At 47.1% G+C, this 18,255-nt stretch overlaps 3 long non-coding RNA genes across 3 annotated transcripts; 2 read left to right on the top strand and 1 right to left on the bottom strand.

Annotated features, from left to right (window-relative positions):
* Window positions 1–1,406: 1,406 nt before the first annotated feature.
* On the bottom strand, window positions 1,407–3,142 carry LOC144327134 (uncharacterized). Its single transcript, XR_013392039.1, has 3 exons — window positions 3,022–3,142; window positions 2,196–2,327; window positions 1,407–1,694 (listed from the first exon to the last, which is right to left on the bottom strand). It is a non-coding gene; the product is annotated as an uncharacterized LOC144327134 (long non-coding RNA).
* A 5,151-nt stretch (window positions 3,143–8,293) lies between these two features.
* On the top strand, window positions 8,294–12,992 carry LOC144327182 (uncharacterized). The gene is made up of 3 exons (XR_013392084.1): window positions 8,294–8,437; window positions 12,023–12,154; window positions 12,710–12,992. It is a non-coding gene; the product is annotated as an uncharacterized LOC144327182 (long non-coding RNA).
* Window positions 12,993–15,153: 2,161 nt separating this feature from the next.
* Window positions 15,154–17,221, top strand: LOC114594968 (uncharacterized). Its single transcript, XR_003706124.2, has 3 exons — window positions 15,154–15,428; window positions 16,041–16,157; window positions 16,912–17,221. It is a non-coding gene; the product is annotated as an uncharacterized LOC114594968 (long non-coding RNA).
* Window positions 17,222–18,255: the final 1,034 nt, after the last annotated feature.

Raw genomic sequence — 18,255 nt, 5'->3', positions numbered from 1 at the left:
GTGCAATGCATTTTCCACTTAAGTAGTGTTCACCAGTTTGGTATACAGTGGACACTTGGGTTGCGAATGTGATCTGTGTGGGATGCACGTTCGCAACCCGCAGTGTTCACAAGCTGTGTCGGCGCATATGCGCATGTGTGGGTTGCGATTCGGTGCTTCTGCGCACCCGCAAAGCACAATTTAGCGCTTCTGCGCATATGTGACTGCCGAAACCCGGAAGTAACTTGTTCCGGTGCTTCCAGGTTTTGACAGTCCGCAACCCAAAAAAATGCAACCTGAAGTGGCTGTAACCCAAGGTATGACTGTACTTGTTATGGGAGACCAGGACTTAAATTCCCAGCCAGCCATGAAGCTCACTGGGTGACCCTGGGCCAGTCACTACCTTTCAGCCTAGCCTACCTCATAGGGTTGTTGCCAGGATGAAATGAAGAGGGGGAGAACTGCGTGCCCCACCTTGAGCTCCCTGGCAGTTCAGACCCCTGGAGCGTACACCAAGAAGCTGCAGACTCTACACCCCTACATTCTGTTGACAATCACCTTTGCACCAGGTGATTCACCCCCTTAGTAATCCTCATGTATGTTAATTTATCAACAGTTTCACCTTTTTCTGTGGCACCACAATATAGGGAGGATATTGACAAGCTGGAAGGTGTGCAAAGGAGGGTGACCAAGATGATCAAGGCCCTGGAAATGAAACCGTATGAGGAATGGTTGAAGGAACTGGGTAGGTTTAGCCTGGAGAAGAGGAGACTGAGAGGAGATATGAGAGATATCCCACGAATGGAGATTCCGACTGAACATTAGGAAGATCTTTTTGAAGGAAAGATTGGTTTGACCTTGGAATGGACTTACTGGGAAGGTGATGGACTCTTCTTCAGTGGAGGTTTTGAAGCAGAGATTGGATGGCCACCTGTCAGAGATTTTTTAGCTTGGACTAGTTGACCCTCAGGGTCCCTTCCAACTCTATAATTCTAGGATTCTTTGATGATAACTATAATTTCGCTCCATCTTGACCTGGAAGGGGATATGTCTAGAATTGCTCCCCCCTCCCACCAACTGCTCCTCTGAACCTCCTTCAGATCTGGGCCAATTCCCAATTCCAGTGTGTTTCACAGAAGCAGCTGCCTGTTACTTCACACACCTTTTCAGCCTGTGGACATTCGCTGATCATGGAGCAATATTTGTCTGACTTGGAGCCAGACATGGTGAGGAAACAGAACTCAGCTGTGTGACCACAGGCTTCCCACCTTGCCTGCTGCACCTTGCACATCAGTTGCTCAGGAAAGGATGCCGAAGCACATGCCAGTTACTCCAAAACCAAATAAAAGTCACAGTATGGAGAGGAACTGGCAGAGCCCCACCCCAACCCAGAGCCCCTTTTCGTACAAGGCACCACCACACAGAGGTTTCCAATGCAAGCATTTATTGAAAGGAAAAGCTAAAGCAATTAAGCAGGTGAATCCAATCCAAACCCAGTTACAAAGATGTCAGCCTCACTAAGCACAGCAGGACTTGCTCTGGAGTAAATGGGCAGAAAGGATTGGGCAGGGATGGATCCTTCCCAGAAGCACCTTCAGCAGCAGCAGCAGCAGTGAGCAAAGAGGTTTCTGCAGATGTGCAGTCAAGGCAGCTGCATCTCCAGAGAAGAAACGAGGTGGTCTTCCTTTCATCAGAGGTGATGCGTGATGGGTCTGCTGTAGAGTTAAATGATAACGATAGAAAACACCATGAATATCGGGGGTGCTCAAAACAGGCCAGGAACTCCCTGGAAGACCAAAGAGCAGAATGCTATCGGAATTGGGATTTCACATGGTAGAGGATTGGGGTTCAGCTCAAACTTTCTGCTGGATGTTCAGAAGTCGGGAGAGGTCTCCATGCCAAACACAAACTGCTCCATGCACTTTCTGGAGCTGATGGGAGATGTACTCCAATACATGTGGTGGGCACCTGGTTGACCAAGGCTGATCTCCAAGTGGCTCCAAATGTCATCAGGGATTTCTCAAGGTCCAAACTCAAAACAATGAATTTAGCATACGGGAGAATCTAGCAAGCGCCACCCCTCCACTCCGTGGCTGTTAAGGGTCAAAGACAGGGGGAAGAAGCAGAGCTGTAACACTCAAGCCTTCAGGGTCCTGTCTCCTTGATATGCTCCAGACTTATTTCCAGGCACAGGTATGGTTTTGCCTATAACTCACCTTAGCTGCGCTTGCAGCAACGCCTGTCTCCTGAACACTTCCCAATCTCTTTCTCGCCTTTGTTGCAGGTTTTTCTGCAGCTGCCCCCATTGTTCTGGCAATCCTGGGTGGGACGTTGAGCTCCAGTGAAATCTGTAAGGGAAAGTGAAGAGAAAAGCAAACTAAGAGAGGGAGATGCAACTACCAAGGAGAGGATCTACCTGGGAAAGCTGCTCCATCTCCCAGGACTGGCCTTCTACACCTTCCACCCTTTGTTCCTCAACAATCCTGCTAGCCAGGACATCTGGAGGGCACCAGGTTGGGGGAGGCTGGTGCATAATGAATGCAGGAAAGGGGCTGGGATGGAGAGTGAGCCCTCCCCCTCCCACCTGCACCTTCAGAAGGAGGTTTGAGCCAAGGTGGTAGGAAAACCTTTGTCAGAGTCACTGGCTTCCCTGGGGGCCACTAGCAACCTTGGAGAGAGAAGTTCTCTTGCCCAGGAAACTGGCCCACTCTCTTCCCCGCCACAAAGCTGAATGCGCTGAAATGTGTTATTTCAGATTTTATAGCAACAGCTTCTTTGGATTAGATTCCATACTTTAGGATTGGGATGGCAATCAGATCCTAAGAGCCTGGCTGCTGGATTAGGCCAAAGGGGCCCCATCTAGTCCATCAACCTGGTCTCACAGTGGCCAACCAGATGCCCCATTTGGGAAGTTCTCAAGGGGGTCAGAGGGTCAAGAGAATTCCCCACCCATCCCTTTGGGATTCCCTGCAAGTGGGATTCAGAGGCAGGTTTTAAAAGCTGTGGAGCTCAGAGAAGAAGCATCTGAGAAGAAGGCCATACCTGGAGCCACCAGCATCAGGACGAGGAAGGCGAGAGAGAGGAGGCAGAAGATCTTCATGGCTGGAGGTTGGTGGGAATCCTGGAGATGCCTGAAGCCAACTGGAAGAGCAGTTGACTGGGGAAGGAGAGATCCCCCTACTTATAGGTGGATGGAGGACTGATGAAACCTTGTGGGAAACCAAATGTCTTTTACAGGATAGATTTCACAATCCCTGTGGGGCAGAAGAAGATGAGAATTGCTGTCTGGAATTGAGTAATGCTCTTGTGCAAAACCACATACGGAAGAATGACCACAAACCTGGGTAGCGTCACTGACTGTCAAAGAGAGGGAATTGGGTTGTTTCTAAAATGTTGCCCTCAATGAATGACTTTTCCAAGAATGTATTGAGATTACAAATATTTTTTCAGTTCATTGCGATCAAAATTTTTGCAGCCGTCGTTGCATATAAAAAGATTTCTCTTAAGTTTTTTGGTATCTCACTGCCTAGAATTCACAGTAAGAAGGCCTCAGGTTTGGGGCGGGTGTGTGGAAAAGTTAATTTTAATTTTTCTTTTTTAGGGAGAGGATTCTTATGAAACTATACTGGCAGAATAAATTATTAGAGTTTGCTGAAATGACACAAATGACAAACAGACCGAGAAGCAACTCAAATCAAAGCTTTATTTAAAAAATGGGACATGTTCAAGAATTACTTAAAAAAATATAACACTGGTGCGGCATCTATGGTAGCATTTGAATGATGTCTCTGTATATTAATAACCAAAACAAAGTAACAAGAAGCAAAATATGTAAGAAAATCTAAGATAATATAAATAGAACAGTGAGAGATTTTAATAGGCAGTGAGAGATTTTACTTTCTTAGGTTCCATGATCACTGCAGATGGTGACAGCAGTCACAAAATTAAAAGACGCCTGCTTCTTGGGAGAAAAGCAATGACAAACCTAGAAAGCGTCGTAAAAAGCAGAGACATCACCTAGTTAAAGCTATGGTTTTCCCAGTAGTGATGTATGGAAGTGAGACCTGGACCATAAAGAAAGCTGATCGCCGAAGAATGGATGCTTTTGAATTCTGGTGCTGGAGGAGACTCTTGAGAGTCCCATGGACTGCAAGAAGATCAAACCTCTCCATTCTGAAGGAAATCAGCCCTGAGTGCTCACTGGAAGGACAGATCCTGAAGCTGAGGCTCCAATCCTTTGGCCACCTCATGAAAAGAGAAGACTCCCTGGAAAAGACCCTGATGTTGGGAAAGATGGAGGGCACAAGGAGAAGGGGACAGCAGAGGACGAGATGGTGGGACAGTGTTCTCAAAGCTACCAGCATGAGTTTGACCATGCCGTGGAGGACAGGAGTGCCTGGCATGCTCTGGTCCATGGGGTCACGAAGAGTCGGACACAACTAAATGACTAAACAACAACAACATAAATAGAACAAAGTAATAACTATTTGCACAATTGGAAAACAGTAATGGTAAATACATGGGAGGCCAAGGAGTCCTATGTAGACAAGCAAGAATATATGGTGAAATGAGTTGTATACAGAATGTTAGACTGTTATCCTTTTCCTAATGATCTCTTGCATGGTGTCCATCTTTTTCACAGCTGGGCCCACGGGGCCCACATCTTCTTGGAGCTCTTTACTATGACTCCAAGGTCTCATTGCTAGTCACCACCAGTTCACACCCCATGAGGGTACACCAAGAACCTGCAGGCTCTGGACCCCAACACCATGTTGACACTTGAGGGCCTTCACATCAAGTTATCCAGTTTTCCATCAGTAATCCTCATGTGTGTTAATGAAGTCATAGTCCCACTCTCTTCTGACTTGGTCAGGCCCCACCTAATGTCTTGTCCCCAGTTCTGGGCACCACCATTTATGAAGGATGTTGACAAGCTGGAAGGTGTGCAGAAGAGGGCGACCAAGAGGATCCAGGGTCTGGGAGTGAAGCCTGATGAGGAATGGTAGAATGGAGGAATGGGGTAGATCATGCTTAGCTTGGATAAAATGATATCTGAGAGCCATCTTCAAATATCTCAAGGGATGCCTCATGAAAGATAGAGCAGACTTGCTTTATCCTGCTCCGGAAGGTGGGGCCCAAACCAATGGAATCAAATTCCATGAATGAAGATTCCAATTGAACATGAGGAAGATCTTTCTGAGGGTAAGAATTGTTTGACAGTTGAATGGACTCCCTCAAAAGGTGGTGGACTCTTCTTCATTGGAGGTTATCAAGCAGAGATTCAATGGCACCTCTCAGGGATTCTTTAGCTTAGACTAGATGACTCTCAAGGTCCCTTCCAACTCTGCAATTCCAGGATTCTATGATAAATGCCATTTTGTTCCATTTTGACCTGGCATTGCTGTCCCCCACTCTCACAAACCTCCCCCGGCCACAACCTTCTTCTGATCTGGGCCAATTCCCAATTCCACTGTGTTTCATGGAAGCAGCTGCCTGTTACTTCACACATCTTTTCAGCCTGTGGACATTCGCTGATCATGGAGCAATATTTGTCTGACTTGGAGCCAGACATGGTGAGGAAACAGAACTCAGCGGTGAGACCACAGGCTCCCCACCTTGCCTGCTGCATCTTGCACATCAGTCTCTTGGGAAAGGATGCTGAAGACGTCCCATGTCTGTGCTGGTTGCAAAAGATGAGCAGATGCCCTGGATGTTTCACAGGACAGGACATAGCACAAACCAACAGCTCACAACCAGCACTAATACTCCTCCTCCAGAATAACATGAGAGTGTGATCCTCACTTTTGAGCCCTCATCCCTCTCCCATGGACACATAAATTCACAACAGTGCACACAATTTCATACCAATGCCTGCCATTGCCAACACAATCAAAACCAAGTGTTGCTTCAGCACTACTAGTAAAATGCAAACAGCACAACACACACATTCGGACCATTTGGAAAAAAAGAGGGTTAAACCTGCCCTTTCTTTGGAAAAAAGGATATGGAGTCTGATTGAGGGCATGGAAGGGCAATGGAACAGTTAGGTGCTGGAATGATTGGGTTGTTTCCAAGGCTGCTGTCCTGTTCAGGCAAGAGATTTCTGCTTGGTATAGGACATTTCCCTCCTCTCTCCTAAAGACTCCCCCCAGACACCCTCAAAATCTGCTCTAAAGATTGGAATGACTCTCCAGATCAGATTTGGTGGTTCCTGGGGCAGAGGTGGGGTTAGGACAGTGTTTTCCCACATGAGGTGTGGTGTAGGGGTGCTGAGTTTTGTCCTTGCACCAGGCGACACTGAAATTTGAAAGATCAATTTCCACCACTGCCCAGGGAGAGGAGAGGAATCTGGAGTCAATTTGTGTATTTGGAGACAAGCTATTGAGTTGCAGATGGTGGAGGGAAAGCCCAGGTGGAAATTATGGTATGAGATGTGGATCTGAAGGACTTTGCACAAAAAGAGCCCTGAAATGGACCAGCCCAAAGGCCTGTCTAGTCCAGCATCCATTGCTCTTTCCCACAAGCTCACACTCTCTTTTGTAAACCAATGAGAGGCTGTTTTCACAAGCAAGCGGCATAGAACGGCAAAAACTCCCAGCAGCCTCAGCCTCACATGGTCCTGCATGGGGCGATGGGAGGGGTACTCCCAAACATTTGGAGGGCACCAGGTTGGTGAAGGCTGTGATGTGACCTGTTTCCAGATCTCCCGTCTTCCCCCTTTGGTCCCCTTCCCAACAAGGACTGCAAGACTTGCATTCTTGCTCCCTGCCACAATGGAGATTTCTTTTATTGTCCACCATCATTACGCTTTCCATTCTGAAGTTGGGAATAGAGAAGTCGCTTTAGAAGACGATAATCAGTCATCTAAACCTCATGACCAGTCCAACGAAGCTGATGTTGAAGAATCATTGCTTCGTCACTGATGAGGGGGCAATAGCTAAGAACCTTAAGCATCCCAAATAAACCAAAAATGGGACGCAGAAGAATGACATATGGGCATTAATTTATTTACAAATAAGCCCCTTTTTATTTGGCCCTCATCAAACATTGAAATGTAAAGTTGAAGCAAAGTGTAAGAATTTCTGAGAAGATATGCCTTTCATTCCCCCCGCTATTTGTCCTCCAAATATGGAAAAGAAAAGGCATGACCTCAAAAGGATGCTAAGAAATCACACTGTCATTCTTCAATGGATTGCTTGCCAGTGGGGTCCGCTTTGAGTTTTTGCCTGGGAAATGGGAGACATTAAACTCAGCTGGCCGTTAAAGGCCTGTCCAGCTAATTTGTACTTTCCACAACAGTATGCGAACCAGACCAGAATCATCCTTCCAAACTGACTCTTCTTTGAATTTTCCAAGGCAGTTCTCCAGTCACATAACGGGTAAAGGTAAAGGTAAAGGGTCCAGTCGTGGCCGACTCTGGGGTTGCGGCACTCATCTTGCTTTATTGGCTGAGGGAGCCGGCGTACAGCTTCCAGGTCATGTGGCCAGCATGATTATGCCGCTTCTGGCGAACCAGAGCAGCGCACGGAAATGCCATTTACCTTCCCGCCGGAGCGGTACCTATTTATCTACTTGCACTTTGACGTGCTTTCGAACTGCTAGATTGGCAGGAGCAGGGACCGAGCAATGGGAGCTCACCCCGTTGCAGGGATTCGAACCGCCAACCTTCCGATCTGCAAGTCCTAGGCTCTGTGGTTTAACCCACAGCGCCACCCAAGTCCATATACAGGGACCCGCAAACCCATACGTTGGGGTTCCAGTAGCCATTGGTAACCCACAAATAAGAGCCTTTCAAAACCATCTAATTTGGTGGCATTATCTCCTGTAGGAGCAAACTCCATTCTTTAACTGTGTGCTGTGAAGGATCTTTATAAAATGCATTATCTGAAGAAACCTTAACTTTGCAAAGGGCATAAGGAGATCCCTGCTGCATCAGACCAGCAGCCTACATGAGTCAACCATTGTTGGGAATGGTAACAAGAAGGTTACCAGAAACACACATGTGAGAAACAGCCCTGATAGCCCTCTCCTCCAAGAACGTGCTTTTCCTTTGTTAACTTCATGGAAAACTCAATGCATAGCTGGGAAATTAATTCTCCCATGGCATAGTTTCAGAAAGAACTCTCTCTGCTTCTCTTTCTCAGTCAGTGACACTAGCCTGTTTGTGGTCATTCTTCCGTATGTGGTTTTGCACAAGAGCATTACTCAAATCCAGGCGGTTCTTCTCATCTTCTTCTGTCCCACAGGGATTGTGACATCTATGCTGTAAAAGACATTTGGTTTCCCACAAGGTTTCACCAGTCTTCCATCCACCCATAAGTAGAGGGACCTCTCCTTCCCCAGACAACTGCTCTTCCACTTGGCTTCAGGCATCTCCAGGATTCCCACCAACCTCCAGCCATGAAGATCTTCTGCCTCCTCTCTCTCGCCTTCCTCCTCCTGATGCTGGTGGCTCCAGGTATGGCCTTCTTCCCAGATGCTTCTTCTCTGAGCTCCACAGCTCTCCACTTTATTCCTTAAACCTGCCTCTGAATACCATTTGCAGGGAATCCCAAAGGGATGGGTGGGGAATTCTCTTGCCCCTCTGTCCCCTTTAGAACCTCCCAAATGGGGCATCTGGTTGGCCACTGTGAGACCAGGTTGATGGACTTGATGAATCCCCTTTGGCCTGATGCAGCAGCCAAGCTCTTGGGATCTGATTGTCATCCCAATCCTAAAATATGGTATCTGATCCAAAGAAGCTGCTGCTATAGAATTTGTAATGACACATTTCAGCGCATTCAGCTTTGTGATGGGGAAGAGAGCGGGCCAGTTTCCTGGGCAAAGGGGCTTAGAATCATAGAATCATAGAATCATAGAATCATAGAATCATAGAGTTGGAAGAGACCACAAGGGCCATCGAGTCCAACCCCCTGCCAAGCAGGAAACACCATCAGAGCACTCCTGACATATGGTTGTCAAGCCTCTGCTTAAAGACCTCCAAAGAAGGAGACTCCACCACACTCCTTGGCAGCAAATTCCACTGTCGAACAGCTCTTACTGTCAGGAAGTTCTTCCTAATGTTTAGGTGGAATCTTCTTTCTTGTAGTTTGGATCCATTGCTCCGTGTCCGCTTCTCTGGAGCAGCAGAAAACAACCTTTCTCCCTCCTCTATGTGACATCCTTTTATATATTTGAACATGGCTATCATATCACCCCTTAACCTCCTCTTCTCCAGGCTAAACATGCCCAGCTCCCTTAGCCGTTCCTCATAAGGCATCATTTCCAGGCCTTTGACCATTTTGGTTGCCCTCCTCTGGACACGTTCCAGTTTGTCAGTGTCCTTCTTGAACTGTGGTGCCCAGAACTGGACACAGTACTCCAGGTGAGGTCTGACCAGAGCAGAATACAGTGGCACTATTACTTCCCTTGATCTAGATGCTATACTCCTATTGATGAGGCCCAGAATTGCATTGGCTTTTTTAGCTGCCGCGTCACACTGTTGGCTCATGTCAAGTTTGTGGTCAACCAAGACTCCTAGATCCTTTTCACATGTACTGCTCTCAAGCCAGGTGTCACCCATCTTGTATTTGTGCCTCTCATTTTTTTTGCCCAAGTGCAATACTTTACATTTCTCCCTGTTAAAATTCATCTTGTTTGTTTTGGCCCAGTTCTCTAATCTGTCAAGGTCGTTTTGAAGTGTGATCCTGTCCTCTGGGGTGTTAGCCACCCCTCCCAGTTTGGTGTCATCTGCAAATTTGATCAGGATGCCCTTGAGTCCATCATCCAAGTCGTTGATAAAGATGTTGAATAAGACCGGGCCCAAGACAGAACCCTGTGGCACCCCACTAGTCACTCTTCTCCAGGATGAAGAGGAACCATTGATGAGCACCCTTTGGGTTCGGTCAGTCAGCCAGTTACAAATCCACTGAGTGGTAGCATAGTCAAGACCGCATTTTACCAGCTTCTTTACAAGAATATCATGGGGCACCTTGTCAAATGCCTTGCTGAAATCAAGGTAGACTACATCCACTGCGTTCCCTTCATCTACCAGGCTTGTAATTCTGTCAAAAAACGAGATCAGGTTAGTCTGACATGACTTATTTTTCAGAAATCCATGCTGACTATTGGTGATCACAGCATTCCTTTCTAGGTGCTCACAGACTGTTTGCTTAATGATCTGCTCCAGAATCTTCCCTGGTATTGATGTCAGACTGACTGGGCGGTAATTATTTGGGTCCTCTCTTTTCCCCTTTTTGAAAATAGGGACAACATTTGCCCTCCTCCAGTCTGCCGGGACTTCGCCTGTTCTCCAGGAATTCTCAAAGATGACTGCCAGTGGTTCTGAAATCACATCTGCCAGTTCTTTTAATACTCTTGGATGCAGTTCATCTGGCCCTGGAGACTTGAATACATCTAGACTAGCCAAGTATTCTTGTACTATCTCCTTAGTTATTCTGGGCTGTGTTTCCTCTGCTGAATCATTTGCTCCAAATTCTTCAGGTCGGGCAATGTTTTCTTTATCGGAGAAGACTGAGGCAAAGAAGGCATTGAGGAGTTCAGCCCTTTCTGTGTCCCCTGTTTGCATTTCACCATCTTCTCCTCTGAGTGACCCCACGGTTTCTTTGTTCTTCCTTTTGTTACGAACATACCCATAAAAGCCTTTTTTGTTGCTTTTAACCTCTCTAGCAAGCCTGAGTTCATTTTGTGCTTTAGCTTTTCTGACTTTGTGTCTACACGTGCTGGCTATTTGTTTGAATTCCTCTTTGGTGGTTTCCCCCCTTTTCCATTTTTTGTACACATCCTTTTTTAATCTTAACTCAGTTAAAAGTTCTTTAGATAGCCACCCTGGCTTCTTTAGGCACCTTCCATGTTTCCGTCTCATTGGTATTGCCTGAAGTTGTGCTTTTACTATCTCCCTCTTAACAAACTCCCAGCCATCTTGAACTCCCTTTCCTTTTAGTATTACTGTCCATGGGATCTCACCCAGCACTTCCCTAAGCTTTATGAAGTCGGCTTTCTTAAAGTCGAGAAATTGAGTCCTAGTATGCTTGGCTGCTCCTTTCCGCTGTATAGTAAACTTCAGAAGAGCATGATCACTCGCGCCTAATGATCCTTCCACTTCTACCCCACTAACCAGGTCATCAACATTGGTTAGGACCAGATCTAAAATGGCTGTTCCTCTTGTTGCTTCTCCCACTTTCTGGACAATGAAGTTGTCTGCAAGGGCAGTGAGGAATCTGTTTGACCTTATGCTCTTGGCTGAGTTTGACATCCAACAAATATCCGGGTAATTGAAGTCCCCCATTACTACTATCTCCCTTCCTTTTGCATGCTTGGCCATCTGTTCCAGGAAGGCATCATCTATGTCCTCCGTTTGGCTTGGGGATCTATAGTAAACTCCCACAATGAGGTCACTGTTATTCTTCTCTCCCTTAATTTTGACCCAAATGCTCTCACTTTGGCTTTGAGGTTCTAAATCTTGGATCTCTTCACAGGTATACACATCCCTGACATATAACGCCACTCCTCCTCCTTTCTTGTCTGGTCTGTTTCTTTGAAATAGATTGTATCCCTCCATTATTACATTCCAATCGTGGGATTTATCCCACCAGGTTTCAGTGATTCCTATTATGTCATATTTAGTTTGCTGTACCAGGAGCTCAAGCTCATCTTGTTTATTTCCCATGCTTTGCGCATTAGTGTACAGACATTGAAGTCCATTAATCATTCCCCCGTGTCTCTTATTTAAGGATTTTCTCTCCAAGGTTGCCAGTGGCCCCAATGACGCCAGTGATTGCCTTGGGTCAGTCCTCCTGCTGAAGGCGCAGGTGGGAGGGGGAGGGGCTCACTCTCCATCCTAGTCCCTTTCCTGCATTCATCCTGTACCCCCCCCAACCTGGTGCCCTCCAGATGTCCTGGCCAGCAGGGCTGTTGAGGAACAAAGGATGGAAGGTGTAGAAGGCCAGTCCTGGGAGATGGAGCAGCCTTCCCAGGTAGATCCTCTCCTTGGTAGTTGCATCTCCCTCTCTTAGTTTGCTTTTCTCTTCACTTTCCCTTACAGATTTGTCTGTAGCTCAACGTCCCACCCAGGATTGCCAGAATAATGGGGGCAGCTGCAGAAAAACCTGCAACAAAGGCGAGAAAGAGATTGGGAAGTGTTCGGGAGACAGGCGTTGCTGCAAGCGCAGCTAAGGTGAGTTGTATGCAAAACCATACCTGTGCCTGGAAATAATTCTGTGGCATCTCAAAGAGACACGACCCCAAAGGCCGGAGAGTTACAGCTCTGTTTCCTCCCCCTGTCTTTGACCCTTAACAGCCACAAGGTGGCGGAGCACTTGCTAGATTCTCTTTGAGACTAAATTTACTGTTTGATGATCTTGAGAATTCCCTGATGACATTTGGAGCCACTTGACTCTAGGAACTTGGAAAACAGAACCCGAAGAACTGCACCCAGTGTGAAATATGCTTTCGGAAGCATTGAGGGCAGCCTTTGTTAACCAGGTGTTTTGGATTATCAGCCCCAGATCATGTAAGGAGGCATTTGGGTTCAGGATAGAGAACTCTCCCAACCTCTGCAAATTCAGCAGAAGGTCACACTCTAACCAACTCTAAATAGCACCTCCCCCCCACTAAATCCCAACTCTGATAGCATTAGGCTCTTTGGTCTTCAGGCGGGTCCCTGGCCTCTTTTGAACACCCTCCCAAACATATTCACGGTGTTTTCTCTCTTTTTCATTTAACTCTACAGCAGACCCATCACACATCACCTCTGATGAAAGGAAGACCACCTGGTTTCTTCTCTGGAGATGCAGCTGCCTTGACTGCACATCTGCAGAAACCTCTTTGCTCACTGCTGCTGCTGAAGGTGCTTCTGGGAAGGATCCGTCACAGCCCAATCCTTTCTGCCCATTTACTCCAGAGCAAGTCCTGCTGTGCTCAGTGAGGCTGACATCTTTGTAAATGGGTTTAGGATTGGATTTGCCTGCTTAATTGCTTTAGCTTTTCCTTTCAATAAATGCAAGCATTGGAAACCTCTGTGTGGTGGTGCCTTGTATGAAAAGGGGTGCCGTGTTGGGTTGGGGTCTCTACCAGTTCTTCTCCATACTGTGACTTTTATTTGATTTGGGAGTAACTGACAGGTGCTTCTGTACAACAACACAGTAGAATTGGGAATTGGCCCAGTTCTGAAGGAGATTCAGGGGGGCATTTGGTGGGAGTGGAGGGAAGCAATGCTAGACCTATCCCCTTTCAGGTCAAAATGGAACAAACCTGCAATTATCATCAGAGAATCCTAGCATTATAGATTTGGAAGGGACCCTGAGGGTCAACTAGTCCAAGTTAAAGAAATCCTGACAGATGGCCGTCCAATCTCTGCTTAAAATTCTCCAGTACAGGAGAGTCCACCAACTTCTGAGGGAGACAATTCCACTGTCAAACAACTTTTTCCATCAAAAAAATCTTCCTAATGTTCAGTTGGACAAAACTCAGCACCCCTCCCCTGGCACCTCATGTGGGAAAACACTGACCTAACCCCATCTCTGCCCCAGGAACAACCCAAATATGATCTGGAGAGTCATTCCAAACTTTAGTGCAGGTTTTGAGGTGCCTGGGGGGAGTCTTTAGGAGAGAGGAGGGAAATGTCCTATACCAAGCAGAAATCTCTTGCCTTAACAGGACAGCAGCCTTGGAAACAACCCAATCATTCCAGTACCAAACTGTTCCATTGCCCTTCCGTGCCCTCGATCATACGCCATATCCATTTTTCCAAAGAAAGGGCAAGTTAAACCCTCTTTTTCCAAATGGTCTGAATGTGTGTGTTGTGCTGTTTGCATTTTACTAGTAGTGCTGAATCAATACTTGGTTTTGATATGCTGAATCAATACTTGGTTTTGATATTGTTGGCAATGGCAGGCATTGGTATGAAATTGTGTGCACTGTTGTGAATTTATGTGTCCATGGGAGAGAGATGGGGGCTCAAAAGTGAGGGTCAGGTTCCCATATTATTCTGGGGGAGGAGTATTAGTGCCAGTTGTGAGCTGTTGGTCTGTGCTGTGTCCTGTCCTGTGAAACTTCCAGGGCATCTGCTCATCTTTTGCAACCAGCACAGACATGGGACATCTTCAGCATCCTTTCCCAAGAGACTGATATGCAAGATGCAGCAGGCAAGGTGGTCTCACCACAGAGACCACTGTGGTCTCACCGCTGAGTTCTGTTTCCTCACCATGTCTGTCTCCAAGTCAGACAAATATTGCTCCATGATCATCAAATGTCCACAGACAGCAAAGGTGTGTGAAGTAACAGGCAACTACTTCTGAGCAACACAGTGGAATGGGGAATTGGCCCAGATCAGAAGGAGGGGGGGGGAGGTTTGTGAGAGTGGGGGACAGCAATGCCAGGTCAAAATGGAGCAAAATTGCATTTATCACAGAATCCTGGAATTGTAGAGTTGGAAGGCTCCCTGGGTGGCTCAAAAATATGTATAAAAACATCATAACACATTAAACATCAAACTTTAAAAACTTCCCTATGCAAGACAGGAATTGAGCGCCTCACCTTCAAGAAAACTGAATTCTGGGCAAACACTGGAACTCCTGGGTTTTCTCAATGCTCAGCAATTTGGGTGTTGCGTAACAATATTATCAAGGAATCCTCACATGTGTTATTTCCCCCTTTTCTCCAGCTCCATCTCTGAATATGTTTGCATGGAGAAGGGATGTCTTTGGCATTGCTGCTCCCCAATCCCATGCACTGTCCCCCAATATCACCTTCTGATCTGGGCTCATTCCCAAGTTCACTGGGCTGCATCTGGCAGTTGCTTCACCCAACTTTGCTGCTGTGGGCGTCCGATGGAGCAACACTTGTCCGTTAACTTGAAGCAAGACCAGGTGGGGAAATGGGACTTAGCCGTGTGACCGCAGGTTCCCCACCTTGCCTGCTGGGTTTGAACTTCAGGCTCTTGGGAAAGGATGCTGAAGACATCTTATGGGGCCCATCTCTGTGGAGATTGCAAAAGACCAGCAACTGCCTGCTAAATGTTACAGGCACAGCCCAGACCAACAGCTCACGACTGGCACTGATACTTCTCCGTTCTCCAAAATTAAATTAAAAAGCCTTGCCATCACATTTGGGTGCCCATTTTTTGAAGCTGAAGTTGGATGGGCACCGGTCAGAGATTCCTGCATTGCAGGGGTTTGACTAGATGACACTTGGGGTATCTTCTGAATGAAGCTCAGAACCTCATGAACCTCAGAGCGCGTGAACCTGAGGGCTTGCCACATACATCTTGCAAATGACGGTTGGCAACCCAGTAGATTTCAACAGTCCTCGAGGCACCTATAATTTGTATCATCCCTCCTTCCCCAGTCCACTTGGCTTCTGGTACCTCCAGGATTCCCACCAACCTCCAGCCATGAAGATCTTCTGCCTCCTCTCTGTTGCCGTCCTCCTCTTGATGCTGCTGGCTCCAGGTATGGCCTTCTTCTCACATGCTTCTTCTCTGAGCAGCTTCACAGCTCTCAGTTTTATTCCTTTTAAACCTGACTCTGAACACCACTTGCTGTGACTCCCAAAGAGGTGGGATCTTGCCCCTATGTCCTCCTGGAGAATATCCCAAATGGGACTTTAGGGTGGACCCTGGGAGAAGAGGATTCTGGACTAGATGGGCCCCCTTTGGGCAGATCCACCAGTCAGTCTCTTCTGATTACATCCTTTATAAGATTCACAGAAGCTTTCAAACTTGTAATAATGCGCTTCAGCACACTCGTGGACAAAAGAACGGGACAGTTTCCTGGGCAAGGGGGCTTCTCTCTCCCAGTTTGCCAGTGGTTGCCAGGGAAGCCAGTGACTCTGACGCAGCCTTCCCAACCACCTTGGCTCAGACCATGTCCTGAAAGTCCAGGGAGACAGCAGAAGGGACTGACTCTCTGCTCCAGCCCTGCATTCTTCCTGCACCAGATTTCCCCAACCTGGTGCCCTCCGGGTGTCCAAGCCAGCAGGGCCATTGTGGAAGAAGTTGTGGAAGGTGTGGAAGGTCAGTCCTGAGAGACAGAGCCTTCAATGTCTTCTTTTTCCTCCTCCAGATTTCACCAGAGCCAAAGTTGCTGTTCCGATATGTGAACGTATCGGTGGGAAATGCATAAGATGGTGCCCGAAGCCACTTTTTATGTGTTCATCTGTCCTAATGTGTTGCCGTTAAGGTGAGTTAAATCAAATCTTAGCTGTGCCCAAAAATTAGTCTCATGACCCCAAATGCATGACTATCATCGCTCTGTCCCTCCCTCCACCTCCCTCTCTTAACCTTTCCAGCCAGTTTAAGGGGAACAATATTAATGTGTGCACAGGGGGTTGAAAACCCTTTCCTCTCACCTTGCTGTCCCCATGAAAGCTCTCTGACCCCTCAGTCACAACTCCTCTTAGCCTCCCTTCGCTCAAAAAACAGCTCTTCCTGGTGTGAGAGGGTGGGGGCTCAGTCGCTGACCCTCCTCAAATAGCAAAGGCAACCTGTGTGAAAAGTCCCTGTGAAGGTGGTTATTGAATCACAGAATTGTAGAGTTGGAAGAGAAATTAATATGGATGGAAGGGAAAGGGTTAAATGCACACCAGCGCACAAACAATGATCTCCTCAAATGTGTCCTCTCCTGGGGTTGCTGTTTGGGTAAAGAAGAAGAAGGAAAAAGAACCACATTAGAAACAAAGTGTGTATGGCAGCCAAGCTCCACTCAAATTCCCCCAAGTGCATACAGGAAATGCCCAGAGGTCTCTCCTACTATCATAGAATAGAAATGTAGCATTGGGAGGCATCAAGGGGTCATCTAGTCCTCTGCAAAACAGACTCTCTGTGTGCAGTTTGAACTCTGACAACAGCAGCTCTTCTGCCTCCCAGTTGGAGTCACTGGTCTGGGTTTTCAGAACTACCACCAACTCCCGTTTTAATAGTGTTTTCTCTCATAGGATACTAACTCTGCAGATCTCCGGTGCAAGACCTCTGGTGAAAGGAAGACCACCCTGCTCTCCTCTGATGTGCAGCTGCCTCGACTGCACCCCCATCTCTGCTGGGGAAGAAACCGCTTTGCTTGATGCTGCTGAAGGTGATGCTGGGAAGGAGTCAAGTGGGAGCCATCCTGTCTACCTGTCTACTCATGAGTAAGCCCACTGTGTCCAGTGGGTTCTGACTCCTTAGTAAATGGGTTCGGGATTGGAGCTTGGATTTGGTTTGCCTGCAAAAATGCTTTAGCTTCTTCTTTTTAATAAATACAAGCATTGGAAACCTTTGTGTTGGTTCATATTGTGAAACATCTGCTGGGTTGAGGGGATATTTGAGCCAATGGACAAATAGCAATAGGGAGCCACTACAGAAAAGTCCTCTTCTCACATTTCCGCCCTCTAAACTTCTTGCAAAGGAGGCACATGAAGAAGGGCTTCTTATGATGATTTCAGGGTCAATATCAGTTCATGTGGGGAGTGGTTTTCCTTGAGATCCATGTGGTGTGTGAGAGTTGAACTGGAAGCAGCCTGGAAGCTGGAGACATAGATGCCTGTTTGCTGTGCAGGGGACCCAAAGCTGTGAATAACTGAGAAGGATGATTTGGGGGGTGTTAATGCTGTGACCCCATCCATTTTATGCTCAGGCTCTCTCTACATGTTTAAAACAAACCTATATCTCCTAAAGACACCAAAGTCTCTGCTCACCTTCAAGGAAACCAAACTCTAGGCACACACTGAACCCCCTGGGTTTTCTCCATGCTCAGCAATTTGGGTGCAGTGTAACAATATTTTCAAGGAATCCTCACATACGTTATTTGCCCCTTTTCAACAGGTCCAACCCTCAATCTGTTTGCATGGAAAGGGATGTCTTTGGCATTGCTGCTCCCCAATCCCATGCACTGTCCCTCAATATCACCTTCTGATCTGGGCTCATTCCCAAGTTCACTGTGCTGAATCTGGCAGTTGCTTCACCCAACTCTGCTGAATGTGGGCATCCGATGGAGCAACGCTTGTCCATTAACTTGAAGCAAGACCAGGTGGGGAAATGGGACTTAGCCCTGTGACCACAGGGTCCCCACCTTGCTTGCTGGGTTTGAACTTTGGGCTCTTGGGAAAGGATGCTGAAGACATCTCCTGGGGCCCATCTCTGTGGAGATTGCAAAAGACCAGCAACTGCCTTCTAAATGTTACAGGCACAGCCCACACCAACAGCTCATGACTGGCACTGATACTTCTCCCCCATCTCCAAAATTAAATTAAAAAGCCTTGCCCTCACCTTTGGGTACCCACTTTTTGTAGCTCCCCCCATAT

The sequence above is a fragment of the Podarcis muralis genome, chromosome 3 (assembly GCF_964188315.1).
Source record: "Podarcis muralis chromosome 3, rPodMur119.hap1.1, whole genome shotgun sequence".
In the NCBI taxonomy this organism is placed as follows: Eukaryota; Metazoa; Chordata; class Lepidosauria; order Squamata; family Lacertidae; genus Podarcis; species Podarcis muralis.
This window is presented reverse-complemented; position numbering and strand designations above follow the sequence as displayed.